This window comes from Papio anubis, chromosome 19 (assembly GCF_008728515.1).
Source record: "Papio anubis isolate 15944 chromosome 19, Panubis1.0, whole genome shotgun sequence".
Taxonomy (NCBI): domain Eukaryota; kingdom Metazoa; phylum Chordata; class Mammalia; order Primates; family Cercopithecidae; genus Papio; species Papio anubis.
In genome coordinates, this window is record NC_044994.1 from 7,756,090 (window position 1) to 7,768,608 (window position 12,519).

General features: G+C 38.9%; 1 protein-coding gene and 1 long non-coding RNA gene across 2 annotated transcripts in view; one reads left to right on the plus strand and one right to left on the minus strand.

Moving 5' to 3' along the window:
• Positions 1-12,519, plus strand: part of EPB41L3 (erythrocyte membrane protein band 4.1 like 3) — a 236,963-nt gene that overhangs the window by 47,129 nt on the left and 177,315 nt on the right. The window lies entirely within an intron of this gene.
• LOC110741779 overlaps positions 11,196-12,519 on the minus strand; it is a 28,690-nt gene continuing 27,366 nt past the window's right edge. The window contains exons 4-5 of the long non-coding RNA XR_002518627.2: positions 12,040-12,080; positions 11,196-11,483 (exon numbers count right to left, since the gene is read on the minus strand). This is a non-coding gene — a long non-coding RNA (uncharacterized LOC110741779). The remainder of the gene's footprint in view (positions 11,484-12,039; positions 12,081-12,519) is intronic.

A 12,519-nucleotide genomic window follows, 5' to 3' on the forward strand; every position in this document is an offset into this window, starting at 1 on the left:
GTTCAATTCTCTGTGGAGATATATATTTAAATCACAGATCTCTAAGCAGCCTTGAGGCAGCTGCCAAGTTCTTATTTCCCCCCGCCTGCCGCCCACCCCATCTTCTTTCCTTTACCTGTTTTCTCCTCTTTATAAGATGAGGATTGTGTGAAGCAGGCCCAGCTGCTCTGTTGGCTTCTCCTCTCCTGTTTTGGGCAGCTTTCTAGTCCCGTGTCACATTACAGCCTCCTCACTGCATTTCCCAAGATGTACCAGCTACACGCAGTGACCATGGAGCCCCACTGCCTTGGGATTCAGTGTGAGAAAAAGCCTCTGTGGTCTTTGAATTCTAAATCTACTGGGGCTTTCTACTAAGATACCACAAAACAAATGTTTCTAGTTCGATGTAAAACGGAACATCCCAAACCTTTATTTATGTTCCTTTTCATCCTTTTGTGTGAAACCACAACATCTTAATTTTTGTTTGTTTGTTTGTTTTTAAGACAGCGTCTCCCTCTGATACCCAGGCTAGAGTTCAGTGGTACAGTCGTAGCTCACTGCAGCCTCAAACTCCTGGGCTCAAGCCATCCTCCTGCCTCAGCCTCCCAAGTAACTGGGACTACAGTGCATGCCACCACACTGAGCTAATTTTTTCATCTTTTTGTAGAGATAGAGTCTCGCTACGTTGCCCATGTTGGTCTTGAATTCCTGGGCTCAAGCAATCCACCCACCTCAGTCTCCTAAAGTGTTGGGATTACAAGTGTGAACCACCATGCCTGGCCTTAATCATTAAAAAGTTACATTTCTGTGTAACTAAACTATGTTTGATGGAATAAGACAGAACTAAACTGTGGAGTGGGTGTAGCTGTTGGAGAAGGCTTACGTTCACCTTTTCCCCTTGGAGTAACTGTATTTGGTTCTTACATGTTGGGATATTAAGGGTTTAGAGAGGTTTGAGTTTGTTTGTTTTGCATTTCTTTATTTTATTTCTAACTCTTACCCATCCTACTTACTTACATCAACAGAAATATTGAAAATGATAACCTATTTACCTTCACGTTATTCTCTAGAGTCCCTAGTGTCTTAAAATTTAGTTTAAGAGACTGTTTTTGTAACTGAAATTAAACTCACTGGGGTACCTTATATTAGACACTATAAGACTAAACACTCCAAACTAAAAAGCTCAAAAATAAGATGGAAAGCTAAATTTAGCAAAACAAGATTGTCCAAAAGTAATAATAATACTCTTATTATTTTTCTTAATTATATTGCTATCATTCATTAAACACTGGCTACATTTTAGACTTCATCCACTACATGTTTATGTAAATAATGCTACATTTTTCTTCATTTGGTTGTGTCACAACACAAAGACTTGATGGATGTTTTGAAACTTAGAAAAATCTGATTTCAAGTATTGGCTGTTCAGCTTCCTCCAAATTCACGTTGTGTGGCCAATCACAGAGCCTCAGAGAGTCACTTACTCTCCAGAGAGGCAGAAACTGAGGTACAATAAGAGGCTGCTCTGGCCACTGATATGGGGGGACAGGCCATGCTAAGAAGGATATGCTGCAAACACAAATTCTGGTATGAGTAGCAGCCCCAGAATGTACGTTACGAGACCAGGTTCTGCAAGGGGCTTACATTTATTTTTAGGCGAGTTGCTTCTTGCGTGGACTACTCTATGTGATATGTGCTGGAGGGAGACGAAGCAGGAAGTTTTAACAACAGTTCATGAATCTCTTGAGCAATGCTGGAAAACCTAGGCAGCATTTTGTGTGTATTTGTGCATATACATGCATAAGTGTGGGCATTTATGCATATGTGTGTCTATACATATGTCTGCATGAGCATGTATCTATATATATATGTATGAATATGTGTTGATACTAATGGATATATTATATATGTGTGTGCGTGCATATATACATATACATATCTATATATGTGTATATATATACATATTTGCATGTGAATATGTATACATACATGTGTGCCTATATGTGAATATGAGTTTGTATCTGTTTGTGTGAGTGCATCTATACATGTGTCTATACACATGTATGTATATGTATCTATATATCTGTGTATACACATGTGCACGCGTGTCTATGCATATGTACCTATACATGTGTGTATGAGTATGTATCTATACATGTTTGTCTATATATGTTTGTATGGGGGTGTGTCTATGTGTTTGAGTGTATATCTGTATGTATAAGTGTATCTATACATGTGTCTATACATAGGTGGGTGTGAGGGTATCTAACCCATTTTTGTGTATCTATATGTGAAAGTATATGTATTCATATGTATTTATCCATAAATGAGTGTCTGTTTCTATACATATGTGTGTACTTATCTTAGAGGTTTAGAGCATGGGCAATGGAGCCAGCAGAGAGCCAGCCATCTTTCATCATAATTGTATGACCTTGTGGAAATTTCTTAAGCTCTTTTTATCTCAATCATCTTACACTCAAATTGGGACTAATAGTAATTAATGCCTTATAGGTTGCACTGAGGGTCATATTTTAAAATGTTGAATATTTTAAAACTCTGGCTTATTAGCAACCAAAAGTGTGAGTCTTCATGATCATCATCTTCGTCGTCATCTCTAATCCTCACATTGTAAGGTAATAGAGGCTAAGACAGTGAAACATTCTCCTCTAGAGTCATTGGTTACAGTATGTGGTAGGTCCAGGATTCTAGCCTTAGCTCAGACTTTCTGTTGCCCAGAAGTCTCGGTCAGACTGGTAACATCTTTCTTGTCTTTCTACACTTCTGGAAAAAATAAGTTGATCAGCTCTGGCTATGACCCATAGACAAGGTCACTCATCATCATGAGTGAATGGGAGTAACTTGTACTGGCTTTGGATCTCTAGTTCAGAAAGGAAGAGCTTGGGCTTTGGAGCCTGGCAGGCCTGAATTTGAGCTCCTGAAGCATCACGGGATGACTTGGGCCTAATTTATGTTTATTTGTTGTTTTTATCTCGGTCCTTTGGGTGTTTATAGGACCTCAGAGGTACAAAACTAGATTACTAATAATCTATGGTTAATGATACGTACTCATCGGTGTTTCCTCTTTACTTATTAATTAGACATCTTAAATAAGAAGCACCTATGAACCACCTGCCAAAACAACCATTAGGATTTCGATGATAACCTTCATCTCACCTTCATCTCACCTTCATCTCACCATTTGGCAGTTTCCTTGTCTTATCCTCTCTCTCCACCTAACAGAGATAGCATCCTGAATTTCATGTTTGTTATGTCTTTACTTTCCTGTTCATGCAATCTTACTACACTCGGAAAAGAAAATTTTAAATTTTAACTGTTTTTAAGTTTTTAAAAAGGACATCTTGTATATAATCCTTTGAGATTTTTTATTGTGAAGTTTCATCTACATTGTGATATGCTATAGTAACATTTGTTTTGTTCTATTGTTTAATATTCCAGTGTGTAAAATGTACTGTAGTGTATTTTTACAATGTCTTCTTGATGGGTATGTGGGTGTCTTCATGATTTTGCTGTTGCGGAGGGAGCTGTTTCAGCACCGTTGAAGGTAACTGTAACTCCTATGCACATGTGCCAGAGTTTCTCTTGGGTGGGAATAGAATTGCTGGCTTGTAGGGTGCATGAATGTTCAACATCGGGAGACAGTACCAAATTGTTTTCCAAAGCGGTTGCCCACTTTTTCACTCTCATTAGAATGTGGATTCACATTCCTTCCAGCACCTGGAATTGTGAGACTTTTTCATGTTTTGCTAAGTGAATGGGTATAAAATAGAGGCTCTTCATTGCATGATGTCATCCCTCACTGGGGTTTAATTTACATTGCTCTGACTACTGATGGTGCTGACCACCACTTCTCATGCTTACGGGCATGATGTGCTTTCCCTGCCATGAAATGTCTATTCTTATCCTTTGATCATTTTTCTATAAGATTGTCATCTTCTTATTGGTTCATAGGAGATGTGGGGCAAATTTCTTGATCATTTCGAGATAATTTTTGTATCTGTAAAAATGGGGATATGGATAATACAATGCTCACTGAGTTGACTTAGGATTAAATTAATGTTTACAAATGGAACTGTAAGTGCTGGCATACAGCATAATAGACAACCAAAAAATGTTGTTTTTTGCTCTCTCTGGGCCCTGCCCACCCCACCCCTGCTCCCGCAACCCTGGAGCCTCCTATCAGTGGACTGGCTTGGTTGGAATTGACCCTGTTTGCTTAGTAGAGAGTACAGCTTATTGGTGTGGCCAGTGTAGTCCTACTAGTATTGTTGAACTTCAGAGAATAAAGCAAGTTAACTGAGCTCAGACTCCTTTGAAGGAAAGATGGGGAAAGAAAGTAGAAGGGAAGAATTTTAATGCGGTCCTTAGCAAAATTAAAAGGAAAAAACAGTATAATTATTCTGTTGATCTCAGTAGCCCTATCTGTAGATGTTTGAAGCGTGTATTAATATGACAATTGTGAAAGATAAGGATAATAATATGTACATAACTAAACTGAAAATTCAATATCAAGCCGAATGATGATGCTCAGAAGCTAGTGGTCATAGGTGGCCCCATGACACTTTAGGTTTTCTGTTTCTCTGCTGCTGGGATCTACTTCCACAGCATTTTGGAGAGTGCTGCACAGTCATGCGGAGAAGCTACACTGGGAACCCAGGGAAAATATTAGAAGAAGAATCTGAAGGACACCATAAAATACTGTGCAGTTATTGCTTCCTGCCCCAGCTTGATTTTTGGAGGGTTGAATTTAAGGACAGACTCTGGATGTGATAGAAAGCAATTGCTTTTACCTTTCTGGGATCTTTCTGTGTTTCACGGAGGATATTCCTGGAGGAATAGAAGCCGGAGAGTCAATGCTACAGTAACTTTGAAATTGCTGCACTGCAGCATGCCATCTTTCATCTGTCTCTATCTGTGCTCAAAGTCTCTCCTAGGATTTGGAGGTAAAATTTTTGGATTGCTAACATTAATGTATGCTTGTGAGAAGTGGCCATTGTTAGTGATTATAACTCTGCATTGGATACATATTTAAACAAAATCCACATGTAAATTCAACGAGGGAAATGTGGAATTCTTCTTTAGTGCGTGAAGCCTCTTAAAATGTTTGTTATTCATGGCTTTGCTATGCTAATTGTTCTCTAGTCTTTCTCTGATTTGAAAGCTCTGCTTTTCGGTTTTTAGTAGAAAAATCCAGAAATGAAAATGGATGAAGTCTAGCTACAGTGTATCTCACCTTTCCCTTTGTCCTTCTTACTTAGTACATGCCAGCCTGACCAATTCCTCAGAAAGGCTTTACTCTGGGGACACTCACTTGGGGAGTTTGGAAACAGCTTTCAGTTGTGATGGCGACTTCAATTTAGGAGGTGGTTAAAAGTTTGAATGCTCTCCAAAGACAAGAATGCTGTGTACTTATGCTTAGGCTTTGCAATCCACAAGTTGTAATTCACTTCCCTTTGTGCCAACAATTACACGGAAGTGTAGTGAAATATAATTTAAGTTTATTTTGTAAGTAATTGTAAAAACAAATGGCCACCCAACTTCATTGAAACATGGATATTACCTAAACCTCAGAGGCATGGGGTGCCCAAAAGGCCAGCTCAGGAACTGTTTAAGGCTTCAGAGTCTTACATGTGGGTCCCTCAGTGGGTTTGTCTGTCCTCTCTTGATCCTTGGGAAAATGTATTTCAACAATAAGTGGTATTAGAAGTGCCTAATTAGCAAGGTTTGTAAACATAAGCAGTAGTAAACTCAGAGAGGTATTTCATTAGGCTCTTTTGTTGAAGTCTTTTGATCTTGATATGTATTTAGCTAAGGGGGTTCTTAATGTTTCAGAAGGGAATGTTTCTTATCCGCGTCACCTGCCTCATCCTGAGGGACGAGGGTCAATGTCTGGACAGGAACCCAACTCCTTTCCTGCCAACTACTAAGTGGCTGATATCTTTTATTTATTTATTTTTTCTGACATTAGCTTTCAAAAACAATCCTACTCTTTGGGAAAAGTAACTTGTGGTAAGATATTTTGAGTATTATTCCTATTTTGTAGCGTATTATATTTTCTTTAAGTGTCTAATTTTCCTTTAAATGTCTAATTTTTCAATAATTCTAGAAACTTTTACAAAACTATAGAAAAATTACTTTCTATAATGGAAGTTACAGGTAAGACGAGCCTCCCTTAACAGAGCTGTTTGACTTTACAATAAACTTTGATAGAATATGCCTTTTAGTAGCAAGCTGGTAAGAAATTACTGAAAATCAAAATTATACATATGGATGTTATTCATATTTGTAGTCTTATTCAGAACTTAAGTGTAAAGATATTGTTTAGTTTGTTTTGTGCTGCAATAAAGGAATACCGGAGGCTGGATAATTTATAAAGAAGAGAGGCTTATTTGACTCACAGCTCTGCAGGCTGTATTAGATGCTTTTTTTTTTTTGAGATGGAGTCTCACTCTGTCACCGAGGCTGGAGTGCAGTGGTACCGTGTCAGCTCACTGCAACCTCCGTCTCCTAGGTTCAAGCAATTCTCCTGGCTCAGCCTCCCACGTAGCTGGAATTACAGGTACCCACCACCACGCCCAGCTAGTTTTTATATTTTTAGTAGAGACAGGGTTTCACCATGTTGGCCAGGCTGGTCTCAAACTCCTGACCTCAGGTCATCCACCCACCTCCGCCTCGCAAAGTGCTGGGATTATAGGCATGAGCCACAGCGCCGGGCCGACTAGATGTATTTTCTTCTGGTGAGGCCTCAGGAAGCTTACAATGATGGAGGAAGTCGAAGAGGGTGGAGGGTGTCACATGGCAAGAGAAGGAGCAAGAGAAAAAGAAAGGAAGTACCAGCTCTTTTTAACAATCAGATCTCATGGTAACAAATGGGGGGAGAACTCATTACCATGAGGACAGTACCAAGCCATTCATGAGGGATCCACCCTCATGACCCAAACACCTCCCACTAGGCCCCACCTCCAACACTGGTGATCACATTTCAACCTGAGATCTGGAGGGCACACACATCCAAGCTATATCAGATATTGAGGATATTTTATAGGTAAGGCTATTAAGACCGAGAAAGATTGCGAATTACTCACAGTTAAACAGCAAGTGACAGAACAAACAGAGAACTAAGAACAGAAGAAACCAGTTTTCATGGCTGAGAACCACCCTCCCAAGAACTGCCATTCCTTACTTCATAAACCATGATGTAACCCTAGTAGTGGGCACATGCTCATATCCAGCGGTAAAAGCTTACAGAAGTGATGGTACAGGCAGTGATGAAGGGCTCCTCAAGTTAGGCAGAAGAGGCTAGAAATGATGTAATAGCTGACGAGCTGTGTCAGGATCCCAGGTTTGCTGATTGGCTTAGAGAGCTCTTATAGGACTCAGCATAGGGTCATACTCACAGCCAAGTTCTATTACAGGGAAATGATGCAAAGCTAAGGGAATAGGTGCACACGGGCAAAGTCTTGGGGAAACCAGGCACAAGCTGCCAAGGTCCTCTCCCAGAATAGTCATAAGGGATATGCTTAATTCTCCAGCAACAAACTGATAACACGTGATATGTTGGGAAGCTCATTAGAGACTCAGGGCCCAGGACTTTCACTGGGAGCAGGTCACGTAGGCAGAGCCTCTGACTGGTATGTATCAAAATTTCAGACTCCAAGAAGGAAAGCAGGAGTGCAGCATGAACCACAGTGTTTAGGATGAGGAGGGGAAACATTCTAAGTTCTGGATATATGGACTCTGAGATGACAGAGGGAATCAAATTAGGAAGATTACATTTTTTAAAAACTGATTCTACTAAAATAGAAAAATAATAAATAAATAAATAAATAAATAATAAAATCAGGTTGAAGTAAGTCTAATAAGGTTGAAAAAAAATAGAAAAAAATAAAACTGATTCTAGCCAGGCTCAGATAGCATGTGCTGATAGTCTCATTTACTCTAGAGGCTGAGGTTGGAGGATCATTTGAGTCCAGGAGTTCAAGGCCAGTCTGGGCAATGTTGCAAGACCCCATTTCTAAACAAGAAAAAACTCTGACTCTAATATAAAGTTCATATCCATGGTACATCTGTAGTGTAATCACTAGAGAATTAAAGTAAATCATATAATTAGAGAAACAGAATAGAGATGGAATTTTGACTTCGTATTAGTTGTGAAGGACACACTGTTAAGAGATAATCTTAACATGAAAATATTATTGTTATTAAAAGGTGGCACGCGTCTGTAGTCCATGCTGCTCAGGAGGCTGACGCAGGAGAATCGCTTGAACCCAGGACACGGAGGTTGCAGTGAGCCGAGATCGCGCCATTGCGCTCCAGCCTGGGCAACAGAGCCAGATTCCATCTCAAAAAAAAAAAAAAAATGTATATGTATTAGGTAAATTTTTTAAAGTACCTGAATTCACAACTGCTGATTGAAATTAGGTAATTCTTCACCTGAGCTCTCTAACCTAGTCTTGACTTTTTGACTTTTAGAAAACATAAGTAGCTAATTTTTTCTTATTTGTGTGTAAGCATAATGTGACTATAGTAATATTTATAATAAAAAATCTCTAGAGGTTTGTTTTCTACATGGGACGAGGGTCCTGATGGGTATAGATGTAGGAAAGGAACATATGAAATGGTGTGTGCGGAAGTGCTGAGGTGCCTTCTAGTCTTCGAACCAACCCAATGAACTCATGTGTGTACCTAGACTTCCAAACATTCTAACATAAAACCTCTTCCTCACTGATGATCTACATATATGAGTAAATGTCAGCTACCTAGGGGTATCCATACCCTATCTCTAGCCATAGTGGCTTCTAAGAGTCCATATTTATAGTGACATTTCCTCTGTATAGCTACTAACTTATTCAAGTCCTATTTATTGGAGGTGTATGATTGCTTTTGATTGGCAATATTACCATTTTACTTAGCCAAGGCAATTTTTAAAAATTCCTCATGTGTTTTATTTTCTAATGAAGCTGTTCTCTTACGTGTGTGGGTAGAAAATATAGTAACAGGTTTGGGATGACTTTGAATTGCATATGTGTGTGGGCCAAGTGGTGATGCAGTAGTATTGTAGTTATATGAAGAAAACTGCTTCATAAATATGCATTCTGGAGATGACATTCTTATGTTATACAAATTGGATGTGTCAGGATTTTAAATGTCACCCTTGCATTTAATGCAAGAAGTTCCTGACTATAACTTTTTTGACTTTCCTTAGACGTGACCATAGAATCTTACTTTCTTCCTTGCTGCCAAAGAGTGAGACATCCTTTATTTCCGTCTTCTGTGCCCTCCTGGCTCCCCCTTACTCCTTTTATGCCCAGCTCTCAGCATCTCTCTAAATGCCAGGGCTCTCACAGCAGCAAGAAGTGGGGAGAGGGCATGGGTGTCCTTCTTTCCACCTGGCTTCACAAAACAGAAGAGCTGACAGATACAGTGGCTCATGCCTGTAATCCCAGCACTTTGAGAGGCCAAGGTGGGGGTATTGCTTGAGGCCAGGAGTTTGAGATGAGCCTGGGCAACATAGCAAGACCCTGTCTTTACAACAAATTAAAAAATTACCCGAGTGTGGTGGTCTGTATTCCCAGCTACTTGGGATACTGAGGCAGGAGAATTGCTTGAGCCAGGAGTTCAAGGCTGCAGTGAGCCATGATCACACTGTTGCACTGCAGCCTGGGCAACAGAGTGAGACCCTGTCTCTAAAAAACAAAACCAAAACCAAAACAACAACAAAAACAGAAACAAACTTAGAAGTTCAAATAAGAAAATGAACTTCTCTCTCTTCCATGTGACTGTTTTGTTTGTTGTTAGTTGTTTAAATTCACATCCCACTTTATTCTAAAACAAAGGCACTCTAGGTAGGCATCCCAATTATTCCAGTAGCATAAATAGTTGATGATGTCAGGATGCAAAGAAGATATGGGAAGCAAAATCAAAGCCAAGGAAAAATAAGTAGGATAAATGTATATTTTAATGTCTTTTACAGTTGACAAAGGTGGGTTGGGAATTTGGCTCTTAGATTCCTAGCAGTGAAAGTGAAGAGGAAAACGTGAATGTAAAGATACAAAATATCCGTAAGATAAAACCCCAAGTTTTCCTAATACTAAAACCTAAGACAAGTTTCTTCCATGGATCTTCTTAACCAGTAATGTAAAACTCAGTAACTTAGACAGCATCCTTTTCAGATGTAGAGTGGGAGACTCCCGAGCCTACTGGTGAGACTGTCGTCTGACTCTGACATCATCGATATATGGTTATTTATGTAGTACACAAACCTAAGTGAGGACAAGCAGTTCTGAAAGGGCCAATGATCCCAAGTACACAAGCCTACTGAGAGTGAAATGCAGGAAATTGTGAGGAACAGGCAGTCCTTATATCCTTCAGGCAATTACTTTCATGGATATATTTTTCCCAACTGGGCTTTTGATAAGAATTATCCAACCCGGAGTCTTGGCTTATAGTCTCTGACTGAAACTTGGAGTGCAGTGTTGCCAACATATTTGGGAATGGAGGCAGGGTGGAGTTATTTTGCCCTGATGAAATTTAAGGACACATTCCTAAATGGATAGCCGCTGTGGTTTCTCTCAGAGATGAAATGAAGGAGGATCAACCAGCAGGGATAAAAATCTTTCTCCAAAAATAACTCTGGATCCACTTTAAACCAATGTGGGATACGATTCTAACTCAGGTCACTTAACCTTTAGAGCAGTTATTTGTAAACGTTTCAAATTTGGGCTAGGACTCATTAAACCATCCCATTGCCTAGAAATGAAATGCCATGAAAGCCTATTGTGCTATCCCCACTGGAGAAATCTTAAACTGTGTCATGCTGAGTGCAATTAATCACCCATGAGCAACAAATCCTTAGGAACCTCGCATTTGGTACAGAATAGCTGAAAAAAATAAACTCTAGAGATGATGCTTAAATCTTGGTCACATTCCTTCCCATTTCAAAATAGAGACAAGAGAACCTATAGAATATTTTGGGTTCCTTTCTCTAAAGAATAATTTTCTAATAGGCAGGCCGATGTATTTGAAAATAGAATTTAATTCAACATTAACTAATGGTTCAAAGTGAGGATATTATTTAGAGCCAATATTTGTTTCTGATACTTCTTGGAATGCTTTCAAATGTGTTCACAACTACTTCTGGCATAGTACATGGCTTCAGAATGCCAGTTTTTCACTTTAACCTTCAAAATATGCTAGTGTAATAGAGAAGCCCATTTCAAAATTTCAAAGCAATACACATAATTAGAATTCTCCATGTGTAGTGGACTTATATTCAGAAAGAAAAAAATGTCTCTACATACTTGGCATTTGATAAGAAAAAAATTACAGACATTTAATACAATGAAAACTATTTTATTTCAAAGATTACAAAGTTAGATGGAAAATGCTGATAAGAGCTTGCTTTCCATAATGACTTTAGTCTGCTCCTTAACCTCTGACATCTCTTGCCACATCTCTGTTGCCAGGCAACAGCAGAGAAATAAAACCTGTGTGAGTAAAGGAAGTTCCCAACATAAGAATGGGGAGGGGGAAGGGATAGCATTAGGAGATATACCTAATGTAAATGACCAGTTAATGGGTGCAGCACACCAACATGGCACATGTATACATATATAACAAACCTGCACTTTGTGCACATGTACCCTAGAACTTAAAGTATAATAAAAAAAATAAGTAAAATAAAAGTAAAAGAAAAAGAATGGGCTGTATTCTAGAAGCTGGTGAGCCAGTTATTTAGAAATTTAAACATGATTTTTATATTAAAAATATTATAAATGGTAGTATAGTACCCAAGACAGCGATTGCAAGCCTAGTTAACTCGTAATTCCCTTTAAGTAATGAAAAGCAGCACCTTTCCTCTTCAGTATAACTTGATTCTCTTGTCCAAAATGCCATATTCCAGGCAGTAAGAAAATGCTACCGAACAGCCAAAATAGATGTTATAAAGTCCTTGTATTACAACATGTCCTTCTTACTCAGAGGGACAGTTAGATGAAGCCACAGACCATGTATTCTCATTCTAAATATAATTTTAAAACTTACCGATTGGATTTGAAGAGTGACGAAGGATGGTAAAAGGAGGCCTGCAGAAAAAATCAAGATGTGATTGCTGACAGCCTGAAGGCAGGATAGGACAGAGAAGGCAGACAAATCAAAGCACAGTTGTCTATCACCTTTTCCAATAAGGTAGGCAGTGCTGCTTACCTGTAGACTTCCTGAGAGCGTCACTGTGTTATATCTCCTTGTAAGAATTACAATAACCATCCCACAGCCGACAAAATTGTGCTTTTTAAAAAAACTCACAATTGTGCATTTTAGAAAACTTGATACATAAATTGCTAACATTTAAAAGAAAATAGCATTGACTACGCATTTGAAAGGAGTATGCATTCAGCTCCAAGCAAAGTTCATCCAGCTAGAGTAACAAAAATCCGAGCGTTCTGCAAAGCTGAAGTTTACTATTAAAATACAAACTAATTACACCTATACTTTATGCGATGTTGCCATGGAAAAATATATTAT